The sequence below is a fragment of the Doryrhamphus excisus genome, unplaced genomic scaffold (assembly GCF_030265055.1).
Source record: "Doryrhamphus excisus isolate RoL2022-K1 unplaced genomic scaffold, RoL_Dexc_1.0 HiC_scaffold_25, whole genome shotgun sequence".
NCBI lineage: Eukaryota > Metazoa > Chordata > Actinopteri > Syngnathiformes > Syngnathidae > Doryrhamphus > Doryrhamphus excisus.
Window position 1 is genome coordinate 433,490 of NW_026652243.1, and position 16,502 is coordinate 449,991.

At 52.2% G+C, this 16,502-nt stretch overlaps 49 non-coding genes and 23 pseudogenes across 49 annotated transcripts; all 72 read left to right on the forward strand.

Moving 5' to 3' along the window:
- Window positions 1-89: 89 nt before the first annotated feature.
- Window positions 90-208, forward strand: LOC131115379 (5S ribosomal RNA). Its single transcript, XR_009122659.1, has one exon. It is a non-coding gene; the product is annotated as a 5S ribosomal RNA (ribosomal RNA).
- A 112-nt stretch (window positions 209-320) lies between these two features.
- On the forward strand, window positions 321-439 carry LOC131114448 (5S ribosomal RNA). The gene has a single exon (XR_009121757.1). It is a non-coding gene; the product is annotated as a 5S ribosomal RNA (ribosomal RNA).
- A 112-nt stretch (window positions 440-551) lies between these two features.
- Window positions 552-670, forward strand: LOC131118914 (5S ribosomal RNA). Its single transcript, XR_009126055.1, has one exon. It is a non-coding gene; the product is annotated as a 5S ribosomal RNA (ribosomal RNA).
- A 112-nt stretch (window positions 671-782) lies between these two features.
- Window positions 783-891, forward strand: LOC131112221 (5S ribosomal RNA; annotated as a pseudogene).
- A 112-nt stretch (window positions 892-1,003) lies between these two features.
- Window positions 1,004-1,122, forward strand: LOC131115494 (5S ribosomal RNA). The gene has a single exon (XR_009122770.1). It is a non-coding gene; the product is annotated as a 5S ribosomal RNA (ribosomal RNA).
- Window positions 1,123-1,233: 111 nt separating this feature from the next.
- On the forward strand, window positions 1,234-1,352 carry LOC131115380 (5S ribosomal RNA). The gene has a single exon (XR_009122660.1). It is a non-coding gene; the product is annotated as a 5S ribosomal RNA (ribosomal RNA).
- A 112-nt stretch (window positions 1,353-1,464) lies between these two features.
- On the forward strand, window positions 1,465-1,583 carry LOC131114450 (5S ribosomal RNA). The gene has a single exon (XR_009121759.1). It is a non-coding gene; the product is annotated as a 5S ribosomal RNA (ribosomal RNA).
- Window positions 1,584-1,695: 112 nt separating this feature from the next.
- Window positions 1,696-1,814, forward strand: LOC131117115 (5S ribosomal RNA). The gene has a single exon (XR_009124342.1). It is a non-coding gene; the product is annotated as a 5S ribosomal RNA (ribosomal RNA).
- A 112-nt stretch (window positions 1,815-1,926) lies between these two features.
- LOC131112755 (5S ribosomal RNA) lies at window positions 1,927-2,035 on the forward strand (annotated as a pseudogene).
- A 111-nt stretch (window positions 2,036-2,146) lies between these two features.
- Window positions 2,147-2,264, forward strand: LOC131117915 (5S ribosomal RNA). The gene has a single exon (XR_009125117.1). It is a non-coding gene; the product is annotated as a 5S ribosomal RNA (ribosomal RNA).
- Window positions 2,265-2,376: 112 nt separating this feature from the next.
- On the forward strand, window positions 2,377-2,495 carry LOC131117124 (5S ribosomal RNA). Its single transcript, XR_009124350.1, has one exon. It is a non-coding gene; the product is annotated as a 5S ribosomal RNA (ribosomal RNA).
- A 112-nt stretch (window positions 2,496-2,607) lies between these two features.
- Window positions 2,608-2,726, forward strand: LOC131118926 (5S ribosomal RNA). Its single transcript, XR_009126066.1, has one exon. It is a non-coding gene; the product is annotated as a 5S ribosomal RNA (ribosomal RNA).
- Window positions 2,727-2,838: 112 nt separating this feature from the next.
- LOC131117581 (5S ribosomal RNA) lies at window positions 2,839-2,957 on the forward strand. Its single transcript, XR_009124794.1, has one exon. It is a non-coding gene; the product is annotated as a 5S ribosomal RNA (ribosomal RNA).
- A 111-nt stretch (window positions 2,958-3,068) lies between these two features.
- On the forward strand, window positions 3,069-3,187 carry LOC131114451 (5S ribosomal RNA). The gene has a single exon (XR_009121760.1). It is a non-coding gene; the product is annotated as a 5S ribosomal RNA (ribosomal RNA).
- Window positions 3,188-3,299: 112 nt separating this feature from the next.
- On the forward strand, window positions 3,300-3,418 carry LOC131116299 (5S ribosomal RNA). The gene has a single exon (XR_009123553.1). It is a non-coding gene; the product is annotated as a 5S ribosomal RNA (ribosomal RNA).
- A 112-nt stretch (window positions 3,419-3,530) lies between these two features.
- Window positions 3,531-3,639, forward strand: LOC131113924 (5S ribosomal RNA; annotated as a pseudogene).
- Window positions 3,640-3,751: 112 nt separating this feature from the next.
- LOC131112176 (5S ribosomal RNA) lies at window positions 3,752-3,860 on the forward strand (annotated as a pseudogene).
- A 111-nt stretch (window positions 3,861-3,971) lies between these two features.
- Window positions 3,972-4,090, forward strand: LOC131116779 (5S ribosomal RNA). Its single transcript, XR_009124016.1, has one exon. It is a non-coding gene; the product is annotated as a 5S ribosomal RNA (ribosomal RNA).
- Window positions 4,091-4,202: 112 nt separating this feature from the next.
- LOC131111748 (5S ribosomal RNA) lies at window positions 4,203-4,311 on the forward strand (annotated as a pseudogene).
- Window positions 4,312-4,423: 112 nt separating this feature from the next.
- Window positions 4,424-4,542, forward strand: LOC131118358 (5S ribosomal RNA). Its single transcript, XR_009125521.1, has one exon. It is a non-coding gene; the product is annotated as a 5S ribosomal RNA (ribosomal RNA).
- Window positions 4,543-4,654: 112 nt separating this feature from the next.
- LOC131112036 (5S ribosomal RNA) lies at window positions 4,655-4,773 on the forward strand (annotated as a pseudogene).
- A 112-nt stretch (window positions 4,774-4,885) lies between these two features.
- On the forward strand, window positions 4,886-5,014 carry LOC131111618 (5S ribosomal RNA; annotated as a pseudogene).
- Window positions 5,015-5,125: 111 nt separating this feature from the next.
- Window positions 5,126-5,244, forward strand: LOC131117688 (5S ribosomal RNA). Its single transcript, XR_009124899.1, has one exon. It is a non-coding gene; the product is annotated as a 5S ribosomal RNA (ribosomal RNA).
- A 112-nt stretch (window positions 5,245-5,356) lies between these two features.
- LOC131116300 (5S ribosomal RNA) lies at window positions 5,357-5,475 on the forward strand. The gene has a single exon (XR_009123554.1). It is a non-coding gene; the product is annotated as a 5S ribosomal RNA (ribosomal RNA).
- A 112-nt stretch (window positions 5,476-5,587) lies between these two features.
- Window positions 5,588-5,706, forward strand: LOC131114452 (5S ribosomal RNA). The gene has a single exon (XR_009121761.1). It is a non-coding gene; the product is annotated as a 5S ribosomal RNA (ribosomal RNA).
- A 112-nt stretch (window positions 5,707-5,818) lies between these two features.
- LOC131117116 (5S ribosomal RNA) lies at window positions 5,819-5,937 on the forward strand. Its single transcript, XR_009124343.1, has one exon. It is a non-coding gene; the product is annotated as a 5S ribosomal RNA (ribosomal RNA).
- Window positions 5,938-6,049: 112 nt separating this feature from the next.
- On the forward strand, window positions 6,050-6,168 carry LOC131111615 (5S ribosomal RNA). Its single transcript, XR_009121301.1, has one exon. It is a non-coding gene; the product is annotated as a 5S ribosomal RNA (ribosomal RNA).
- Window positions 6,169-6,280: 112 nt separating this feature from the next.
- On the forward strand, window positions 6,281-6,389 carry LOC131112222 (5S ribosomal RNA; annotated as a pseudogene).
- Window positions 6,390-6,501: 112 nt separating this feature from the next.
- On the forward strand, window positions 6,502-6,620 carry LOC131115633 (5S ribosomal RNA). Its single transcript, XR_009122909.1, has one exon. It is a non-coding gene; the product is annotated as a 5S ribosomal RNA (ribosomal RNA).
- Window positions 6,621-6,731: 111 nt separating this feature from the next.
- Window positions 6,732-6,850, forward strand: LOC131114453 (5S ribosomal RNA). The gene has a single exon (XR_009121762.1). It is a non-coding gene; the product is annotated as a 5S ribosomal RNA (ribosomal RNA).
- Window positions 6,851-6,962: 112 nt separating this feature from the next.
- Window positions 6,963-7,081, forward strand: LOC131116301 (5S ribosomal RNA). The gene has a single exon (XR_009123555.1). It is a non-coding gene; the product is annotated as a 5S ribosomal RNA (ribosomal RNA).
- A 112-nt stretch (window positions 7,082-7,193) lies between these two features.
- Window positions 7,194-7,312, forward strand: LOC131118450 (5S ribosomal RNA). The gene has a single exon (XR_009125623.1). It is a non-coding gene; the product is annotated as a 5S ribosomal RNA (ribosomal RNA).
- A 112-nt stretch (window positions 7,313-7,424) lies between these two features.
- LOC131118405 (5S ribosomal RNA) lies at window positions 7,425-7,543 on the forward strand. The gene has a single exon (XR_009125572.1). It is a non-coding gene; the product is annotated as a 5S ribosomal RNA (ribosomal RNA).
- Window positions 7,544-7,654: 111 nt separating this feature from the next.
- LOC131117689 (5S ribosomal RNA) lies at window positions 7,655-7,773 on the forward strand. Its single transcript, XR_009124900.1, has one exon. It is a non-coding gene; the product is annotated as a 5S ribosomal RNA (ribosomal RNA).
- A 112-nt stretch (window positions 7,774-7,885) lies between these two features.
- Window positions 7,886-8,004, forward strand: LOC131116302 (5S ribosomal RNA). The gene has a single exon (XR_009123556.1). It is a non-coding gene; the product is annotated as a 5S ribosomal RNA (ribosomal RNA).
- Window positions 8,005-8,116: 112 nt separating this feature from the next.
- LOC131114454 (5S ribosomal RNA) lies at window positions 8,117-8,235 on the forward strand. The gene has a single exon (XR_009121763.1). It is a non-coding gene; the product is annotated as a 5S ribosomal RNA (ribosomal RNA).
- Window positions 8,236-8,347: 112 nt separating this feature from the next.
- Window positions 8,348-8,466, forward strand: LOC131116304 (5S ribosomal RNA). Its single transcript, XR_009123558.1, has one exon. It is a non-coding gene; the product is annotated as a 5S ribosomal RNA (ribosomal RNA).
- A 112-nt stretch (window positions 8,467-8,578) lies between these two features.
- LOC131113925 (5S ribosomal RNA) lies at window positions 8,579-8,687 on the forward strand (annotated as a pseudogene).
- Window positions 8,688-8,799: 112 nt separating this feature from the next.
- On the forward strand, window positions 8,800-8,908 carry LOC131112177 (5S ribosomal RNA; annotated as a pseudogene).
- Window positions 8,909-9,019: 111 nt separating this feature from the next.
- LOC131116780 (5S ribosomal RNA) lies at window positions 9,020-9,138 on the forward strand. Its single transcript, XR_009124017.1, has one exon. It is a non-coding gene; the product is annotated as a 5S ribosomal RNA (ribosomal RNA).
- Window positions 9,139-9,250: 112 nt separating this feature from the next.
- Window positions 9,251-9,359, forward strand: LOC131111750 (5S ribosomal RNA; annotated as a pseudogene).
- Window positions 9,360-9,471: 112 nt separating this feature from the next.
- Window positions 9,472-9,590, forward strand: LOC131118359 (5S ribosomal RNA). Its single transcript, XR_009125522.1, has one exon. It is a non-coding gene; the product is annotated as a 5S ribosomal RNA (ribosomal RNA).
- A 112-nt stretch (window positions 9,591-9,702) lies between these two features.
- LOC131113102 (5S ribosomal RNA) lies at window positions 9,703-9,821 on the forward strand (annotated as a pseudogene).
- A 112-nt stretch (window positions 9,822-9,933) lies between these two features.
- Window positions 9,934-10,062, forward strand: LOC131111619 (5S ribosomal RNA; annotated as a pseudogene).
- A 111-nt stretch (window positions 10,063-10,173) lies between these two features.
- Window positions 10,174-10,292, forward strand: LOC131117690 (5S ribosomal RNA). The gene has a single exon (XR_009124901.1). It is a non-coding gene; the product is annotated as a 5S ribosomal RNA (ribosomal RNA).
- Window positions 10,293-10,404: 112 nt separating this feature from the next.
- LOC131112223 (5S ribosomal RNA) lies at window positions 10,405-10,513 on the forward strand (annotated as a pseudogene).
- Window positions 10,514-10,625: 112 nt separating this feature from the next.
- LOC131115495 (5S ribosomal RNA) lies at window positions 10,626-10,744 on the forward strand. Its single transcript, XR_009122771.1, has one exon. It is a non-coding gene; the product is annotated as a 5S ribosomal RNA (ribosomal RNA).
- Window positions 10,745-10,855: 111 nt separating this feature from the next.
- On the forward strand, window positions 10,856-10,974 carry LOC131115381 (5S ribosomal RNA). Its single transcript, XR_009122661.1, has one exon. It is a non-coding gene; the product is annotated as a 5S ribosomal RNA (ribosomal RNA).
- A 112-nt stretch (window positions 10,975-11,086) lies between these two features.
- On the forward strand, window positions 11,087-11,205 carry LOC131114455 (5S ribosomal RNA). The gene has a single exon (XR_009121764.1). It is a non-coding gene; the product is annotated as a 5S ribosomal RNA (ribosomal RNA).
- A 112-nt stretch (window positions 11,206-11,317) lies between these two features.
- Window positions 11,318-11,436, forward strand: LOC131117117 (5S ribosomal RNA). Its single transcript, XR_009124344.1, has one exon. It is a non-coding gene; the product is annotated as a 5S ribosomal RNA (ribosomal RNA).
- A 112-nt stretch (window positions 11,437-11,548) lies between these two features.
- Window positions 11,549-11,657, forward strand: LOC131112756 (5S ribosomal RNA; annotated as a pseudogene).
- Window positions 11,658-11,768: 111 nt separating this feature from the next.
- On the forward strand, window positions 11,769-11,886 carry LOC131117916 (5S ribosomal RNA). Its single transcript, XR_009125118.1, has one exon. It is a non-coding gene; the product is annotated as a 5S ribosomal RNA (ribosomal RNA).
- A 112-nt stretch (window positions 11,887-11,998) lies between these two features.
- Window positions 11,999-12,117, forward strand: LOC131117125 (5S ribosomal RNA). The gene has a single exon (XR_009124351.1). It is a non-coding gene; the product is annotated as a 5S ribosomal RNA (ribosomal RNA).
- Window positions 12,118-12,229: 112 nt separating this feature from the next.
- LOC131118927 (5S ribosomal RNA) lies at window positions 12,230-12,348 on the forward strand. The gene has a single exon (XR_009126067.1). It is a non-coding gene; the product is annotated as a 5S ribosomal RNA (ribosomal RNA).
- Window positions 12,349-12,460: 112 nt separating this feature from the next.
- On the forward strand, window positions 12,461-12,579 carry LOC131117582 (5S ribosomal RNA). The gene has a single exon (XR_009124795.1). It is a non-coding gene; the product is annotated as a 5S ribosomal RNA (ribosomal RNA).
- A 111-nt stretch (window positions 12,580-12,690) lies between these two features.
- LOC131114456 (5S ribosomal RNA) lies at window positions 12,691-12,809 on the forward strand. Its single transcript, XR_009121765.1, has one exon. It is a non-coding gene; the product is annotated as a 5S ribosomal RNA (ribosomal RNA).
- A 112-nt stretch (window positions 12,810-12,921) lies between these two features.
- Window positions 12,922-13,040, forward strand: LOC131116305 (5S ribosomal RNA). Its single transcript, XR_009123559.1, has one exon. It is a non-coding gene; the product is annotated as a 5S ribosomal RNA (ribosomal RNA).
- A 112-nt stretch (window positions 13,041-13,152) lies between these two features.
- LOC131113926 (5S ribosomal RNA) lies at window positions 13,153-13,261 on the forward strand (annotated as a pseudogene).
- Window positions 13,262-13,373: 112 nt separating this feature from the next.
- LOC131112178 (5S ribosomal RNA) lies at window positions 13,374-13,482 on the forward strand (annotated as a pseudogene).
- A 111-nt stretch (window positions 13,483-13,593) lies between these two features.
- LOC131114457 (5S ribosomal RNA) lies at window positions 13,594-13,712 on the forward strand. The gene has a single exon (XR_009121766.1). It is a non-coding gene; the product is annotated as a 5S ribosomal RNA (ribosomal RNA).
- Window positions 13,713-13,824: 112 nt separating this feature from the next.
- LOC131116306 (5S ribosomal RNA) lies at window positions 13,825-13,943 on the forward strand. Its single transcript, XR_009123560.1, has one exon. It is a non-coding gene; the product is annotated as a 5S ribosomal RNA (ribosomal RNA).
- Window positions 13,944-14,055: 112 nt separating this feature from the next.
- Window positions 14,056-14,164, forward strand: LOC131113927 (5S ribosomal RNA; annotated as a pseudogene).
- A 112-nt stretch (window positions 14,165-14,276) lies between these two features.
- Window positions 14,277-14,385, forward strand: LOC131112179 (5S ribosomal RNA; annotated as a pseudogene).
- A 111-nt stretch (window positions 14,386-14,496) lies between these two features.
- Window positions 14,497-14,615, forward strand: LOC131116782 (5S ribosomal RNA). The gene has a single exon (XR_009124019.1). It is a non-coding gene; the product is annotated as a 5S ribosomal RNA (ribosomal RNA).
- Window positions 14,616-14,727: 112 nt separating this feature from the next.
- Window positions 14,728-14,836, forward strand: LOC131111751 (5S ribosomal RNA; annotated as a pseudogene).
- Window positions 14,837-14,948: 112 nt separating this feature from the next.
- LOC131118360 (5S ribosomal RNA) lies at window positions 14,949-15,067 on the forward strand. The gene has a single exon (XR_009125523.1). It is a non-coding gene; the product is annotated as a 5S ribosomal RNA (ribosomal RNA).
- Window positions 15,068-15,179: 112 nt separating this feature from the next.
- On the forward strand, window positions 15,180-15,298 carry LOC131113104 (5S ribosomal RNA; annotated as a pseudogene).
- A 112-nt stretch (window positions 15,299-15,410) lies between these two features.
- LOC131111620 (5S ribosomal RNA) lies at window positions 15,411-15,539 on the forward strand (annotated as a pseudogene).
- Window positions 15,540-15,650: 111 nt separating this feature from the next.
- On the forward strand, window positions 15,651-15,769 carry LOC131117692 (5S ribosomal RNA). Its single transcript, XR_009124902.1, has one exon. It is a non-coding gene; the product is annotated as a 5S ribosomal RNA (ribosomal RNA).
- A 112-nt stretch (window positions 15,770-15,881) lies between these two features.
- LOC131112224 (5S ribosomal RNA) lies at window positions 15,882-15,990 on the forward strand (annotated as a pseudogene).
- Window positions 15,991-16,102: 112 nt separating this feature from the next.
- Window positions 16,103-16,221, forward strand: LOC131115496 (5S ribosomal RNA). Its single transcript, XR_009122772.1, has one exon. It is a non-coding gene; the product is annotated as a 5S ribosomal RNA (ribosomal RNA).
- A 111-nt stretch (window positions 16,222-16,332) lies between these two features.
- LOC131115382 (5S ribosomal RNA) lies at window positions 16,333-16,451 on the forward strand. The gene has a single exon (XR_009122662.1). It is a non-coding gene; the product is annotated as a 5S ribosomal RNA (ribosomal RNA).
- The last annotated feature ends 51 nt before the right edge of the window (window positions 16,452-16,502 follow it).

Sequence of the window (16,502 nt, forward strand, 5' to 3'; positions counted from 1 at the left end):
TGACAGCAGAGGGCGCTGTTTGACACTTTTTGCTGGATCTAGTTTGGCCTGGGTCGCCTTCAAATAAGATCTTTTCAGTTGTCCTGGCAGCTTATGGCCATACTACCCTGAAAACGCCCGATCTCGTCCGATCTCGGAAGCTAAGCAGGGGCGGGCCTGGTTAGTACTTGGATGGGAGACCGCCTGGGAATACCAGGTGCTGTAAGCTTTTCATGGTTTCTGCTCTTGCCTGACAGCAGAGGGCGCTGTTTGACACTTTTTGCTGGAGTCTAGTTTGGCCTGCGTCGCCTTCAAATAGGATCTTTTCAGTTGATGTGGCAGCTTACGGCCATACTACCCTGAAAACGCCCGATCTCGTCCGATCTCGGAAGCTAAGCAGGGGCGGGCCTGGTTAGTACTTGGATGGGAGACCGCCTGGGAATACCAGGTGCTGTAAGCTTTTTATGGTTTCTGCTCTTGCCTGACAGCAGAGGGCGCTGTTTGACACTTTTTGCTGGAGTCTAGTTTGGCCTGCGTCTTCTTCAAATAGGATCTTTTCAGTTGCCCTGGCAGCTTACGGCCATACTACCCTGAAAAAGCCCGATCTCGTCCGATCTCGGAAGCTAAGCAGGGGCGGTCCTGGTTAGTACTTGGATGGGAGACCGCCTGGGATTACCAGGTGCTGTAAGCTTTTTATGGTTTCTGCTCTTGCCTGACAGCAGAGGGCGCTGTTTGACACTTTTTGCTGGAGTCTAGTTTGGCCTGCGTCTTCTTCAAATAGGATCTTTTCAGTTGTCCTGGCAGCTTACGGCCATACTACCCTGAAAACGCCCGATCTCGGAAGCTAAGCAGGGGCGGGCCTGGTTAGTACTTGGATGGGAGACCGCCTGTGAATACCAGGTGCTGTAAGCTTTTTATGGTTTCTGCTCTTGCCTGACAGCAGAGGGCGCTGTTTGACACTTTTTGCTGTAGTCTAGTTTGGCCTGCGTCACCTTCAAATAGGATCTTTTCAGTTGACCTGGCAGCTTACGGCCATACTACCCTGAAAACGCCCGATCTCGTCCGATCTCGGAAGCTAAGCAGGGGCGGGCCTGGTTAGTACTTGGATGGGAGACCGCCTGGGAATGCCAGGTGCTGTAAGCTTTTTATGGTTTCTGCTCTAGCCTGACAGCAGAGGGCGCTGTTTGACACTTTTTGCTGGATCTAGTTTGGCCTGGGTCGCCTTCAAATAAGATCTTTTCAGTTGTCCTGGCAGCTTATGGCCATACTACCCTGAAAACGCCCGATCTCGTCCGATCTCGGAAGCTAAGCAGGGGCGGGCCTGGTTAGTACTTGGATGGGAGACCGCCTGGGAATACCAGGTGCTGTAAGCTTTTCATGGTTTCTGCTCTTGCCTGACAGCAGAGGGCGCTGTTTGACACTTTTTGCTGGAGTCTAGTTTGGCCTGCGTCGCCTTCAAATAGGATCTTTTCAGTTGATGTGGCAGCTTACGGCCATACTACCCTGAAAACGCCCGATCTCGTCCGATCTCGGAAGCTAAGCAGGGGCGGGCCTGGTTAGTACTTGGATGGGAGACCGCCTGGGAATACCAGGTGCTGTAAGCTTTTTATGGTTTCTGCTCTTGCCTGACAGCAGAGGGCGCTGTTTGACACTTTTTGCTGGAGTCTAGTTTGGCCTGCGTCTTCTTCAAATAGGATCTTTTCAGTTGCCCTGGCAGCTTACGGCCATACTACCCTGAAAACGCCCGATCTCGTCCGATCTCGGAAGCTAAGCAGGGGTGGGCCTGGTTAGTACTTGGATAGGAGACTGCCTCGGAATACCAGGTGTTGTAAGCCTTTTATGGTTTCTGCTCTTGCCTGACAGCAGAGGGCGCTGTTTGACACTTTTTGCTGGAGTCTAGTTTGGCCTGCGTCGCCTTCAAATAGGATCTTTACAGTTGCCCTGGCAGCTTACGGCCACACTACCCTGAAAACGCCTGATCTCGGAAGCTAAGCAGGGGAGGGCCTGGTTAGTACTTGGATGGGAGACCGCCTGGGAATACCAGGTGCTGTAAGCTTTTTATGGTTTCTGCTCTAGCCTGACAGCAGAGGGCGCTGTTTGACACTTTTTGCTGGATCTAGTTTGGCCTGCGTCGCCTTCAAATAAGATCTTTTCAGTTGTCCTGGCAGCTTATGGCCATACTACCCTGAAAACGCCCGATCTCGTCCGATCTCGGAAGCTAAGCAGGGGCGGGCCTGGTTAGTACTTGGATGGAGACCGCCTGGGAATACCAGGTGCTGTAAGCTTTTCATGGTTTCTGCTCTTGCCTGACAGCAGAGGGCGCTGTTTGACACTTTTTGCTGGAGTCTAGTTTGGCCTGCGTCTTCTTCAAATAGGATCTTTTCAGTTGCCCTGGCAGCTTACGGCCATACTACCCTGAAAAAGCCCGATCTCGTCCGATCTCGGAAGCTAAGCAGGGGCGGGCCTGGTTAGTACTTGGATGGGAGACCGCCTGGGAATACCAGGTGCTGTAAGCGTTTTATGGTTTCTGCTCTTGCCTGACAGCAGAGGGCGCTGTTTTACACTTTTTGCTGGAGTCTAGTTTGGCCTGTGTTGCCTTCAAATAGGATGTTTTCAGTTGCCCTTGCAGCTTACGGCCATACTACCCTGAAAACGCCCGATCTCGTCCGATCTCGGAAGCTGAGCAGGGGCGGGCCTGGTTAGTACTTGAATGGGAGACCGCCTGGGATTACCAGGTGCTGTAGGCTTTTTATGGTTTCTGCTCTTGCCTGACAGCAGAGGGCGCTGTTTGACACTTTTTGCTGGAGTCTAGTTTGGCCTGCGTCGCCTTCAAATAGGATCTTTTCAGCTGACCTGGCAGCTTATGGCCATACTACCTTGAAAACGCCCGATCTCGTCCGATCTCGGAAGCTAAGCAGAGGCGGGCCTGGTTAGTACTTGGATGGGAGACCCCCTGGGAATACCAGGTGCTGTAAGCTTTTTATGGTTTCTGCTCTAGCCTGACAGCAGAGGGCGCTGTTTGACACTTTTTGTTGGATCTAGTTTGGCCTGCGTCGCCTTCAAATAAGATCTTTTCAGTTGTCCTGGCAGCTTACGGCCATACTACCCTGAAAACGCCCGATCTCGTCCGATCTCGGAAGCTAAGCAGGGGCGGGCCTGGTTAGTACTTGGATGGGAGACCGCCTGGGAATACCAGGTGCTGTAAGCTTTTTATGGTTTCTGCTCTTACCTGACAGCAGAGGGCGCTGTTTGCCACTTTTTTCTGGAGTCTAGTTTGGCCTGCGTCGCCTTCAAATAGGACCTTTTCAGTTGCCCTGGCAGCTTACGGCCATACTACCCTGAAAAAGCCCGATCTCGTCCGATCTCGGAAGCTAAGCAGGGGCGGGCCTGGTTAGTACTTGGATGGGAGACCGCCTGGGAATACCAGGTGCTGTAAGCTTTTTATGGTTTCTGCTCTTGCCTGACAGCAGAGGGCGCTGTTTGACACTTTTTGCTGGAGTCTAGTTTGGCCTGCGTGGCCTTCAAATAAGATTTTTTCAGTTGTCCTTAAAGCTTACGGCCATACAACCCTGAAAACGCCTGATCTCGGAAGCTAGGCAGGGGAGGGCCTGGTTAGTACTTGGATGGGAGACCGCCTGGGAATACCAGGTGCTGTAAGCTTTTTATGGTTTCTGCTCTTGCCTGACAGCAGAGGGCGCTGTTTGACACTTTTTGCTGGAGTCTAGTTTTGCCTGCGTGGCCTTCAAATAAGATTTTTTCAGTTGTCCTTAAAGCTTACGGCCATACTACCCTGAAAACGCCTGATCTCGGAAGCTAAGCAGGGGAGGGCCTGGTTAGTACTTGGATGGGCGACCGCCTGGGAATACCAGGTGCTGTAAGCTTTTTATGGTTTCTGCTCTAGCCTGACAGCAGAGGGCGCTGTTTGACACTTTTTGCTTGATCTAGTTTGGCCTGCGTCGCCTTCAAATAAGATCTTTTCAGTTGTCCTGGCAGCTTACGGCCATACCACCCTGAAAACGCCTGATCTCGTCCGATCTCGGGAGCTAAGCAGGGGCGGGCCTGGTTAGTACTTGGATGGGAGACCGCCTGGGAATACCAGGTGTTGTAAGCTTTTCATGGTTTCTGCTCTTGCCTGACAGCAGAGGGCGCTGTTTGACATGTTTTGCTGGAGTCTAGTTTGGCCTGCGTCACCTTCAAATAGGATCTTTTCAGTTGACCTGGCAGCTTACGGCCATACTACCCTGAAAACGCCCGATCTCGGAAGCTAAGCAGGGGCGGGCCTGGTTAGTACTTGGATGGGAGACCGCCTGGGAATACCAGGTGCTGTAAGCTTTTTATGGTTTCTGCTCTTGCCTGACAGCAGAGGGCGCTGTTTGACATGTTTTGCTGGAGTCTAGTTTGGCCTGCGTCACCTTCAAATAGGATCTTTTCAGTTGACCTGGCAGCTTACGGCCATACTACCTTGAAAACGCCCGATCTCGTCCGATCTCAGAGGCTAAGCAGGGGCGGGCCTGGTTAGTACTTGGATGGGAGACCGCCTGGGAATACCAGGTGCTGTAAGCTTTTTATGGTTTCTGCTCTTGCCTGACAGCAGAGGGCGGTGTTTTACACTTTTTGCTGGAGTCTAGTTTGGCCTGCGTTGCCTTCAAATAGGATGTTTTCAGTTGCCCTTGCAGCTTACGGCCATACTACCCTGAAAACGCCCGATGTCGTCCGATCTCGGAAGCTGAGCAGGGGCGGGCCTGGTTAGTACTTGGATGGGAGACCGCCTGGGATTACCAGGTGCTGTAAGCTTTTTATGGTTTCTGCTCTTGCCTGACAGCAGAGGGCGCTGTTTGACACTTTTTGCTGGAGTCTAGTTTGGCCTGCGTCTTCTTCAAATAGGATCTTTTCAGTTGACCTAGCAGCTTATGGCCATACTACCTTGAAAACGCCCGATCTCGCCCGATCTCGTCCGATCTCGGACGCTAAGCAGGGGCGGGCCTGGTTAGTACTTGGATGGGAGACCGCCTGGGAATACCAGGTGCTGTAAGCTTTTTATGGTTTCTGCTCTAGCCTGACAGCAGAGGGCGCTGTTTGACACTTTTTGCTGGATCTAGTTTGGCCTGCGTCGCCTTCAAATAAGATCTTTTCATTTGACCTGGCTGCTTACGGCCATACTACCCTGAAAACGCCTGATCTCGTCCGATCTCGGAAGCTAAGCAGGGGCGGGCCTGGTTAGTACTTGGATGAGAGACCGCCTGGGAATACCAGGTGCTGTAAGCTTTTCATGGTTTCTGCTCTTGCCTGACAGCAGAGGGCGCTGTTTGACACATTTTGCTGTAGTCTAGTTTGGCCTGCGTCTTCTTCAAATAGGATCTTTTCAGTTGCCCTGGCAGCTTACGGCCATACTACCCTGAAAAAGCCCGATCTCGTCCGATCTCGGAAGCTAAGCAGGGGCGGGCCTGGTTAGTACTTGGATGGGAGACCGCCTGGGAATACCAGGTGCTGTAAGCTTTTTATGGTTTCTGCTCTAGCCTGACAGCAGAGGGCGCTGTTTGACACTTTTTGCTGGAGTCTAGTTTGGCCTGCGTCGCCTTCAAATAGGATCTTTTCAGTTGATGTGGCAGCTTACGGCCATACTACCCTGAAAACGCCCGATCTCGTCCGATCTCGGAAGCTAAGCAGGGGCGGGCCTGGTTAGTACTTGGATGGGAGACCGCCTGGGAATACCAGGTGCTGTAAGCTTTTTATGGTTTCTGCTCTTGCCTGACAGCAGAGGGCGCTGTTTGACACTTTTTGCTGGAGTCTAGTTTGGCCTGCGTCTTCTTCAAATAGGATCTTTTCAGTTGCCCTGGCAGCTTACGGCCATACTACCCTGAAAACGCCCGATCTCGTCCGATCTCGGAAGCTAAGCAGGGGTGGGCCTGGTTAGTACTTGGATAGGAGACTGCCTCGGAATACCAGGTGTTGTAAGCCTTTTATGGTTTCTGCTCTTACCTGACAGCAGAGGGCGCTGTTTGACACTTTTTGCTGGAGTCTAGTTTGGCCTGCGTCGCCTTCAAATAGGATCTTTTCAGTTGCCCTTGCAGCTTACGGCCATACTATCCTGAAAACGCCAGATCTCGTCCGATCTCGGAAGCTAAGCAGGGGCGGTCCTGGTTAGTACTTGGATGGGAGACCGCCTGGGATTACCAGGTGCTGTAAGCTTTTTATGGTTTCTGCTCTTGCCTGACAGCAGAGGGCGCTGTTTGACACTTTTTGCTGGAGTCTAGTTTGGCCTGCGTCTTCTTCAAATAGGATCTTTTCAGTTGTCCTGGCAGCTTACGGCCATACTACCCTGAAAACGCCCGATCTCGGAAGCTAAGCAGGGGCGGGCCTGGTTAGTACTTGGATGGGAGACCGCCTGTGAATACCAGGTGCTGTAAGCTTTTTATGGTTTCTGCTCTTGCCTGACAGCAGAGGGCGCTGTTTGACACTTTTTGCTGTAGTCTAGTTTGGCCTGCGTCACCTTCAAATAGGATCTTTTCAGTTGACCTGGCAGCTTACGGCCATACTACCCTGAAAATGCCCGATCTCGTCCGATCTCGGAAGCTAAGCAGGGGCGGGCCTGGTTAGTACTTGGATGGGAGACCGCCTGGGAATACCAGGTGCTGTAAGCTTTTTATGGTTTCTGCTCTAGCCTGACAGCAGAGGGCGCTGTTTGACACTTTTTGCTGGATCTAGTTTGGCCTGGGTCGCCTTCAAATAAGATCTTTTCAGTTGTCCTGGCAGCTTACGGCCATACTACCCTGAAAACGCCCGATCTCGTCCGATCTCGGAAGCTAAGCAGGGGCGGGCCTGGTTAGTACTTGGATGGGAGACCGCCTGGGAATACCAGGTGCTGTAAGCTTTTCATGGTTTCTGCTCTTGCCTGACAGCAGAGGGCGCTGTTTGACACTTTTTGCTGGAGTCTAGTTTGGCCTGCGTCTTCTTCAAATAGGATCTTCTCAGTTGCCCTGGCAGCTTACGGCCATACTACCCTGAAAAAGCCCGATCTCGTCCGATCTCGGAAGCTAAGCAGGGGCGGGCCTGGTTAGTACTTGGATGGGAGACCGCCTGGGAATACCAGGTGCTGTAAGCTTTTTATGGTTTCTGCTCTTGCCTGACAGCAGAGGGCGCTGTTTTACACTTTTTGCTGGAGTCTAGTTTGGCCTGCGTTGCCTTCAAATAGGATGTTTTCAGTTGCCCTTGCAGCTTACGGCCATACTACCCTGAAAACGCCCGATCTCGTCCGATCTCGGAAGCTGAGCAGGGGCGGGCCTGGTTAGTACTTGGATGGGAGACCGCCTGGGATTACCAGGTGCTGTAAGCTTTTTATGGTTTCTGCTCTTGCCTGACAGCAGAGGGCGCTGTTTGACACTTTTTGCTGGAGTCTAGTTTGGCCTGCGTCTTCTTCAAATAGGATCTTTTCAGTTGACCTGGCAGCTTATGGCCATACTACCTTGAAAACGCCCGATCTCGTCCGATCTCGGACGCTAAGCAGGGGCGGGCCTGGTTAGTACTTGGATGGGAGACCGCCTGGAAATACCAGGTGCTGTAAGCTTTTTATGGTTTCTGCTCTAGCCTGACAGCAGAGGGCGCTGTTTGACACTTTTTGCTGGATCTACTTTGGCCTGCGTCGCCTTCAAATAAGATCTTTTCATTTGACCTGGCAGCTTACGGCCATACTACCCTGAAAACGCCTGATCTCGTCCGATCTCGGAAGCTAAGCAGGGGCGGGCCTGGTTAGTACTTGGATGAGAGACCGCCTGGGAATACCAGGTGCTGTAAGCTTTTCATGGTTTCTGCTCTTGCCTGACAGCAGAGGGCGCTGTTTGACACATTTTGCTGGAGTCTAGTTTGGCCTGCGTCTTCTTCAAATAGGATCTTTTCAGTTGCCCTGGCAGCTTACGGCCATACTACCCTGAAAAAGCCCGATCTCGTCCGATCTCGGAAGCTAAGCAGGGGCGGGCCTGGTTAGTACTTGGATGGGAGACCGCCTGGGAATACCAGGTGCTGTAAGCTTTTTATGGTTTCTGCTCTAGCCTGACAGCAGAGGGCGCTGTTTGACACTTTTTGCTGGAGTCTAGTTTGGCCTGCGTCGCCTTCAAATAGGATCTTTTCAGTTGATGTGGCAGCTTACGGCCATACTACCCTGAAAACGCCCGATCTCGTCCGATCTCGGAAGCTAAGCAGGGGCGGGCCTGGTTAGTACTTGGATGGGAGACCGCCTGGGAATACCAGGTGCTGTAAGCTTTTTATGGTTTCTGCTCTTACCTGACAGCAGAGGGCGCTGTTTGCCACTTTTTTCTGGAGTCTAGTTTGGCCTGCGTCGCCTTCAAATAGGACCTTTTCAGTTGCCCTGGCAGCTTACGGCCATACTACCCTGAAAAAGCCCGATCTCGTCCGATCTCGGAAGCTAAGCAGGGGCGGGCCTGGTTAGTACTTGGATGGGAGACCGCCTGGGAATACCAGGTGCTGTAAGCTTTTTATGGTTTCTGCTCTTGCCTGACAGCAGAGGGCGCTGTTTGACACTTTTTGCTGGAGTCTAGTTTGGCCTGCGTGGCCTTCAAATAAGATTTTTTCAGTTGTCCTTAAAGCTTACGGCCATACAACCCTGAAAACGCCTGATCTCGGAAGCTAGGCAGGGGAGGGCCTGGTTAGTACTTGGATGGGAGACCGCCTGGGAATACCAGGTGCTGTAAGCTTTTTATGGTTTCTGCTCTTGCCTGACAGCAGAGGGCGCTGTTTGACACTTTTTGCTGGAGTCTAGTTTGGCCTGCGTGGCCTTCAAATAAGATTTTTTCAGTTGTCCTTAAAGCTTACGGCCATACTACCCTGAAAACGCCTGATCTCGGAAGCTAAGCAGGGGAGGGCCTGGTTAGTACTTGGATGGGCGACCGCCTGGGAATACCAGGTGCTGTAAGCTTTTTATGGTTTCTGCTCTAGCCTGACAGCAGAGGGCGCTGTTTGACACTTTTTGCTTGATCTAGTTTGGCCTGCGTCGCCTTCAAATAAGATCTTTTCAGTTGTCCTGGCAGCTTACGGCCATACCACCCTGAAAACGCCTGATCTCGTCCGATCTCGGGAGCTAAGCAGGGGCGGGCCTGGTTAGTACTTGGATGGGAGACCGCCTGGGAATACCAGGTGTTGTAAGCTTTTCATGGTTTCTGCTCTTGCCTGACAGCAGAGGGCGCTGTTTGACATGTTTTGCTGGAGTCTAGTTTGGCCTGCGTCACCTTCAAATAGGATCTTTTCAGTTGACCTGGCAGCTTACGGCCATACTACCCTGAAAACGCCCGATCTCGGAAGCTAAGCAGGGGCGGGCCTGGTTAGTACTTGGATGGGAGACCGCCTGGGAATACCAGGTGCTGTAAGCTTTTTATGGTTTCTGCTCTTGCCTGACAGCAGAGGGCGCTGTTTGACATGTTTTGCTGGAGTCTAGTTTGGCCTGCGTCACCTTCAAATAGGATCTTTTCAGTTGACCTGGCAGCTTACGGCCATACTACCTTGAAAACGCCCGATCTCGTCCGATCTCAGAGGCTAAGCAGGGGCGGGCCTGGTTAGTACTTGGATGGGAGACCGCCTGGGAATACCAGGTGCTGTAAGCTTTTTATGGTTTCTGCTCTTGCCTGACAGCAGAGGGCGGTGTTTTACACTTTTTGCTGGAGTCTAGTTTGGCCTGCGTTGCCTTCAAATAGGATGTTTTCAGTTGCCCTTGCACCTTACGGCCATACTACCCTGAAAACGCCCGATGTCGTCCGATCTCGGAAGCTGAGCAGGGGCGGGCCTGGTTAGTACTTGGATGGGAGACCGCCTGGGATTACCAGGTGCTGTAAGCTTTTTATGGTTTCTGCTCTTGCCTGACAGCAGAGGGCGCTGTTTGACACTTTTTGCTGGAGTCTAGTTTGGCCTGCGTCTTCTTCAAATAGGATCTTTTCAGTTGACCTAGCAGCTTATGGCCATACTACCTTGAAAACGCCCGATCTCGCCCGATCTCGTCCGATCTCGGACGCTAAGCAGGGGCGGGCCTGGTTAGTACTTGGATGGGAGACCGCCTGGGAATACCAGGTGCTGTAAGCTTTTTATGGTTTCTGCTCTAGCCTGACAGCAGAGGGCGCTGTTTGACACTTTTTGCTGGATCTAGTTTGGCCTGCGTCGCCTTCAAATAAGATCTTTTCATTTGACCTGGCTGCTTACGGCCATACTACCCTGAAAACGCCTGATCTCGTCCGATCTCGGAAGCTAAGCAGGGGCGGGCCTGGTTAGTACTTGGATGAGAGACCGCCTGGGAATACCAGGTGCTGTAAGCTTTTCATGGTTTCTGCTCTTGCCTGACAGCAGAGGGCGCTGTTTGACACATTTTGCTGTAGTCTAGTTTGGCCTGCGTCTTCTTCAAATAGGATCTTTTCAGTTGCCCTGGCAGCTTACGGCCATACTACCCTGAAAACGCCCGATCTCGGAAGCTAAGCAGGGGCGGGCCTGGTTAGTACTTGGATGGGAGACCGCCTGTGAATACCAGGTGCTGTAAGCTTTTTATGGTTTCTGCTCTTGCCTGACAGCAGAGGGCGCTGTTTGACACTTTTTGCTGTAGTCTAGTTTGGCCTGCGTCACCTTCAAATAGGATCTTTTCAGTTGACCTGGCAGCTTACGGCCATACTACCCTGAAAACGCCCGATCTCGTCCGATCTCGGAAGCTAAGCAGGGGCGGGCCTGGTTAGTACTTGGATGGGAGACCGCCTGGGAATGCCAGGTGCTGTAAGCTTTTTATGGTTTCTGCTCTAGCCTGACAGCAGAGGGCGCTGTTTGACACTTTTTGCTGGATCTAGTTTGGCCTGGGTCGCCTTCAAATAAGATCTTTTCAGTTGTCCTGGCAGCTTATGGCCATACTACCCTGAAAACGCCCGATCTCGTCCGATCTCGGAAGCTAAGCAGGGGCGGGCCTGGTTAGTACTTGGATGGGAGACCGCCTGGGAATACCAGGTGCTGTAAGCTTTTCATGGTTTCTGCTCTTGCCTGACAGCAGAGGGCGCTGTTTGACACTTTTTGCTGGAGTCTAGTTTGGCCTGCGTCGCCTTCAAATAGGATCTTTTCAGTTGATGTGGCAGCTTACGGCCATACTACCCTGAAAACGCCCGATCTCGTCCGATCTCGGAAGCTAAGCAGGGGCGGGCCTGGTTAGTACTTGGATGGGAGACCGCCTGGGAATACCAGGTGCTGTAAGCTTTTTATGGTTTCTGCTCTTGCCTGACAGCAGAGGGCGCTGTTTGACACTTTTTGCTGGAGTCTAGTTTGGCCTGCGTCTTCTTCAAATAGGATCTTTTCAGTTGCCCTGGCAGCTTACGGCCATACTACCCTGAAAACGCCCGATCTCGTCCGATCTCGGAAGCTAAGCAGGGGTGGGCCTGGTTAGTACTTGGATAGGAGACTGCCTCGGAATACCAGGTGTTGTAAGCCTTTTATGGTTTCTGCTCTTGCCTGACAGCAGAGGGCGCTGTTTGACACTTTTTGCTGGAGTCTAGTTTGGCCTGCGTCGCCTTCAAATAGGATCTTTACAGTTGCCCTGGCAGCTTACGGCCACACTACCCTGAAAACGCCTGATCTCGGAAGCTAAGCAGGGGAGGGCCTGGTTAGTACTTGGATGGGAGACCGCCTGGGAATACCAGGTGCTGTAAGCTTTTTATGGTTTCTGCTCTAGCCTGACAGCAGAGGGCGCTGTTTGACACTTTTTGCTGGATCTAGTTTGGCCTGCGTCGCCTTCAAATAAGATCTTTTCAGTTGTCCTGGCAGCTTATGGCCATACTACCCTGAAAACGCCCGATCTCGTCCGATCTCGGAAGCTAAGCAGGGGCGGGCCTGGTTAGTACTTGGATGGAGACCGCCTGGGAATACCAGGTGCTGTAAGCTTTTCATGGTTTCTGCTCTTGCCTGACAGCAGAGGGCGCTGTTTGACACTTTTTGCTGGAGTCTAGTTTGGCCTGCGTCTTCTTCAAATAGGATCTTTTCAGTTGCCCTGGCAGCTTACGGCCATACTACCCTGAAAAAGCCCGATCTCGTCCGATCTCGGAAGCTAAGCAGGGGCGGGCCTGGTTAGTACTTGGATGGGAGACCGCCTGGGAATACCAGGTGCTGTAAGCGTTTTATGGTTTCTGCTCTTGCCTGACAGCAGAGGGCGCTGTTTTACACTTTTTGCTGGAGTCTAGTTTGGCCTGTGTTGCCTTCAAATAGGATGTTTTCAGTTGCCCTTGCAGCTTACGGCCATACTACCCTGAAAACGCCCGATCTCGTCCGATCTCGGAAGCTGAGCAGGGGCGGGCCTGGTTAGTACTTGAATGGGAGACCGCCTGGGATTACCAGGTGCTGTAGGCTTTTTATGGTTTCTGCTCTTGCCTGACAGCAGAGGGCGCTGTTTGACACTTTTTGCTGGAGTCTAGTTTGGCCTGCGTCGCCTTCAAATAGGATCTTTTCAGCTGACCTGGCAGCTTATGGCCATACTACCTTGAAAACGCCCGATCTCGTCCGATCTCGGAAGCTAAGCAGAGGCGGGCCTGGTTAGTACTTGGATGGGAGACCCCCTGGGAATACCAGGTGCTGTAAGCTTTTTATGGTTTCTGCTCTAGCCTGACAGCAGAGGGCGCTGTTTGACACTTTTTGTTGGATCTAGTTTGGCCTGCGTCGCCTTCAAATAAGATCTTTTCAGTTGTCCTGGCAGCTTACGGCCATACTACCCTGAAAACGCCCGATCTCGTCCGATCTCGGAAGCTAAGCAGGGGCGGGCCTGGTTAGTACTTGGATGGGAGACCGCCTGGGAATACCAGGTGCTGTAAGCTTTTTATGGTTTCTGCTCTTACCTGACAGCAGAGGGCGCTGTTTGCCACTTTTTTCTGGAGTCTAGTTTGGCCTGCGTCGCCTTCAAATAGGACCTTTTCAGTTGCCCTGGCAGCTTACGGCCATACTACCCTGAAAAAGCCCGATCTCGTCCGATCTCGGAAGCTAAGCAGGGGCGGGCCTGGTTAGTACTTGGATGGGAGACCGCCTGGGAATACCAGGTGCTGTAAGCTTTTTATGGTTTCTGCTCTTGCCTGACAGCAGAGGGCGCTGTTTGACACTTTTTGCTGGAGTCTAGTTTGGCCTGCGTGGCCTTCAAATAAGATTTTTTCAGTTGTCCTTAAAGCTTACGGCCATACAACCCTGAAAACGCCTGATCTCGGAAGCTAGGCAGGGGAGGGCCTGGTTAGTACTTGGATGGGAGACCGCCTGGGAATACCAGGTGCTGTAAGCTTTTTATGGTTTCTGCTCTTGCCTGACAGCAGAGGGCGCTGTTTGACACTTTTTGCTGGAGTCTAGTTTTGCCTGCGTGGCCTTCAAATAAGATTTTTTCAGTTGTCCTTAAAGCTTACGGCCATACTACCCTGAAAACGCCTGATCTCGGAAGCTAAGCAGGGGAGGGCCTGGTTAGTACTTGGATGGGCGACCGCCTGGGAATACCAGGTGCTGTAAGCTTTTTATGGTTTCTGCTCTAGCCTGACAGCAGAGGGGGCTGTTTGACACTTTTTGCTTGATCTAGTTTGGCCTGCGTCGCCTTCAAATAGGATCTTTTCAGTTGATGTGGCAGCTTACGGCCATACTACCCTGAAAACGCCCGATCTCGTCCGATCTCGGAAGCTAAGCAGGGGCGGGCCTGGTTAGTACTTGGATGGGAGACCGCCTGGGAATACCAGGTGCTGTAAGCTTTTTATGGTTTCTGCTCTTACCTGACAGCAGAGGGCGCTGTTTGCCACTTTTTTCTGGAGTCTAGTTTGGCCTGCGTCGCCTTCAAATAGGACCTTTTCAGTTGCCCTGGCAGCTTACGGCCATACTACCCTGAAAAAGCCCGATCTCGTCCGATCTCGGAAGCTAAGCAGGGGCGGGCCTGGTTAGTACTTGGATGGGAGACCGCCTGGGAATACCAGGTGCTGTAAGCTTTTTATGGTTTCTGCTCTTGCCTGACAGCAGAGGGCGCTGTTTGACACTTTTTGCTGGAGTCTAGTTTGGCCTGCGTGGCCTTCAAATAAGATTTTTTCAGTTGTCCTTAAAGCTTACGGCCATACAACCCTGAAAACGCCTGATCTCGGAAGCTAGGCAGGGGAGGGCCTGGTTAGTACTTGGATGGGAGACCGCCTGGGAATACCAGGTGCTGTAAGCTTTTTATGGTTTCTGCTCTTGCCTGACAGCAGAGGGCGCTGTTTGACACTTTTTGCTGGAGTCTAGTTTGGCCTGCGTGGCCTTCAAATAAGATTTTTTCAGTTGTCCTTAAAGCTTACGGCCATACTACCCTGAAAACGCCTGATCTCGGAAGCTAAGCAGGGGAGGGCCTGGTTAGTACTTGGATGGGCGACCGCCTGGGAATACCAGGTGCTGTAAGCTTTTTATGGTTTCTGCTCTAGCCTGACAGCAGAGGGCGCTGTTTGACACTTTTTGCTTGATCTAGTTTGGCCTGCGTCGCCTTCAAATAAGATCTTTTCAGTTGTCCTGGCAGCTTACGGCCATACCACCCTGAAAACGCCTGATCTCGTCCGATCTCGGGAGCTAAGCAGGGGCGGGCCTGGTTAGTACTTGGATGGGAGACCGCCTGGGAATACCAGGTGTTGTAAGCTTTTCATGGTTTCTGCTCTTGCCTGACAGCAGAGGGCGCTGTTTGACATGTTTTGCTGGAGTCTAGTTTGGCCTGCGTCACCTTCAAATAGGATCTTTTCAGTTGACCTGGCAGCTTACGGCCATACTACCCTGAAAACGCCCGATCTCGGAAGCTAAGCAGGGGCGGGCCTGGTTAGTACTTGGATGGGAGACCGCCTGGGAATACCAGGTGCTGTAAGCTTTTTATGGTTTCTGCTCTTGCCTGACAGCAGAGGGCGCTGTTTGACATGTTTTGCTGGAGTCTAGTTTGGCCTGCGTCACCTTCAAATAGGATCTTTTCAGTTGACCTGGCAGCTTACGGCCATACTACCTTGAAAACGCCCGATCTCGTCCGATCTCAGAGGCTAAGCAGGGGCGGGCCTGGTTAGTACTTGGATGGGAGACCGCCTGGGAATACCAGGTGCTGTAAGCTTTTTATGGTTTCTGCTCTTGCCTGACAGCAGAGGGCGGTGTTTTACACTTTTTGCTGGAGTCTAGTTTGGCCTGCGTTGCCTTCAAATAGGATGTTTTCAGTTGCCCTTGCACCTTACGGCCATACTACCCTGAAAACGCCCGATGTCGTCCGATCTCGGAAGCTGAGCAGGGGCGGGCCTGGTTAGTACTTGGATGGGAGACCGCCTGGGATTACCAGGTGCTGTAAGCTTTTTATGGTTTCTGCTCTTGCCTGACAGCAGAGGGCGCTGTTTGACACTTTTTGCTGGAGTCTAGTTTGGCCTGCGTCTTCTTCAAATAGGATCTTTTCAGTTGACCTAGCAGCTTATGGCCATACTACCTTGAAAACGCCCGATCTCGCCCGATCTCGTCCGATCTCGGACGCTAAGCAGGGGCGGGCCTGGTTAGTACTTGGATGGGAGACCGCCTGGGAATACCAGGTGCTGTAAGCTTTTTATGGTTTCTGCTCTAGCCTGACAGCAGAGGGCGCTGTTTGACACTTTTTGCTGGATCTAGTTTGGCCTGCGTCGCCTTCAAATAAGATCTTTTCATTTGACCTGGCTGCTTACGGCCATACTACCCTGAAAACGCCTGATCTCGTCCGATCTCGGAAGCTAAGCAGGGGCGGGCCTGGTTAGTACTTGGATGAGAGACCGCCTGGGAATACCAGGTGCTGTAAGCTTTTCATGGTTTCTGCTCTTGCCTGACAGCAGAGGGCGCTGTTTGACACATTTTGCTGTAGTCTAGTTTGGCCTGCGTCTTCTTCAAATAGGATCTTTTCAGTTGCCCTGGCAGCTTACGGCCATACTACCCTGAAAACGCCCGATCTCGGAAGCTAAGCAGGGGCGGGCCTGGTTAGTACTTGGATGGGAGACCGCCTGTGAATACCAGGTGCTGTAAGCTTTTTATGGTTTCTGCTCTTGCCTGACAGCAGAGGGCGCTGTTTGACACTTTTTGCTGTAGTCTAGTTTGGCCTGCGTCACCTTCAAATAGGATCTTTTCAGTTGACCTGGCAGCTTACGGCCATACTACCCTGAAAACGCCCGATCTCGTCCGATCTCGGAAGCTAAGCAGGGGCGGGCCTGGTTAGTACTTGGATGGGAGACCGCCTGGGAATGCCAGGTGCTGTAAGCTTTTTATGGTTTCTGCTCTAGCCTGACAGCAGAGGGCGCTGTTTGACACTTTTTGCTGGATCTAGTTTGGCCTGGGTCGCCTTCAAATAAGATCTTTTCAGTTGTCCTGGCAGCTTATGGCCATACTACCCTGAAAACGCCCGATCTCGTCCGATCTCGGAAGCTAAGCAGGGGCGGGCCTGGTTAGTACTTGGATGGGAGACCGCCTGGGAATACCAGGTGCTGTAAGCTTTTCATGGTTTCTGCTCTTGCCTGACAGCAGAGGGCGCTGTTTGACACTTT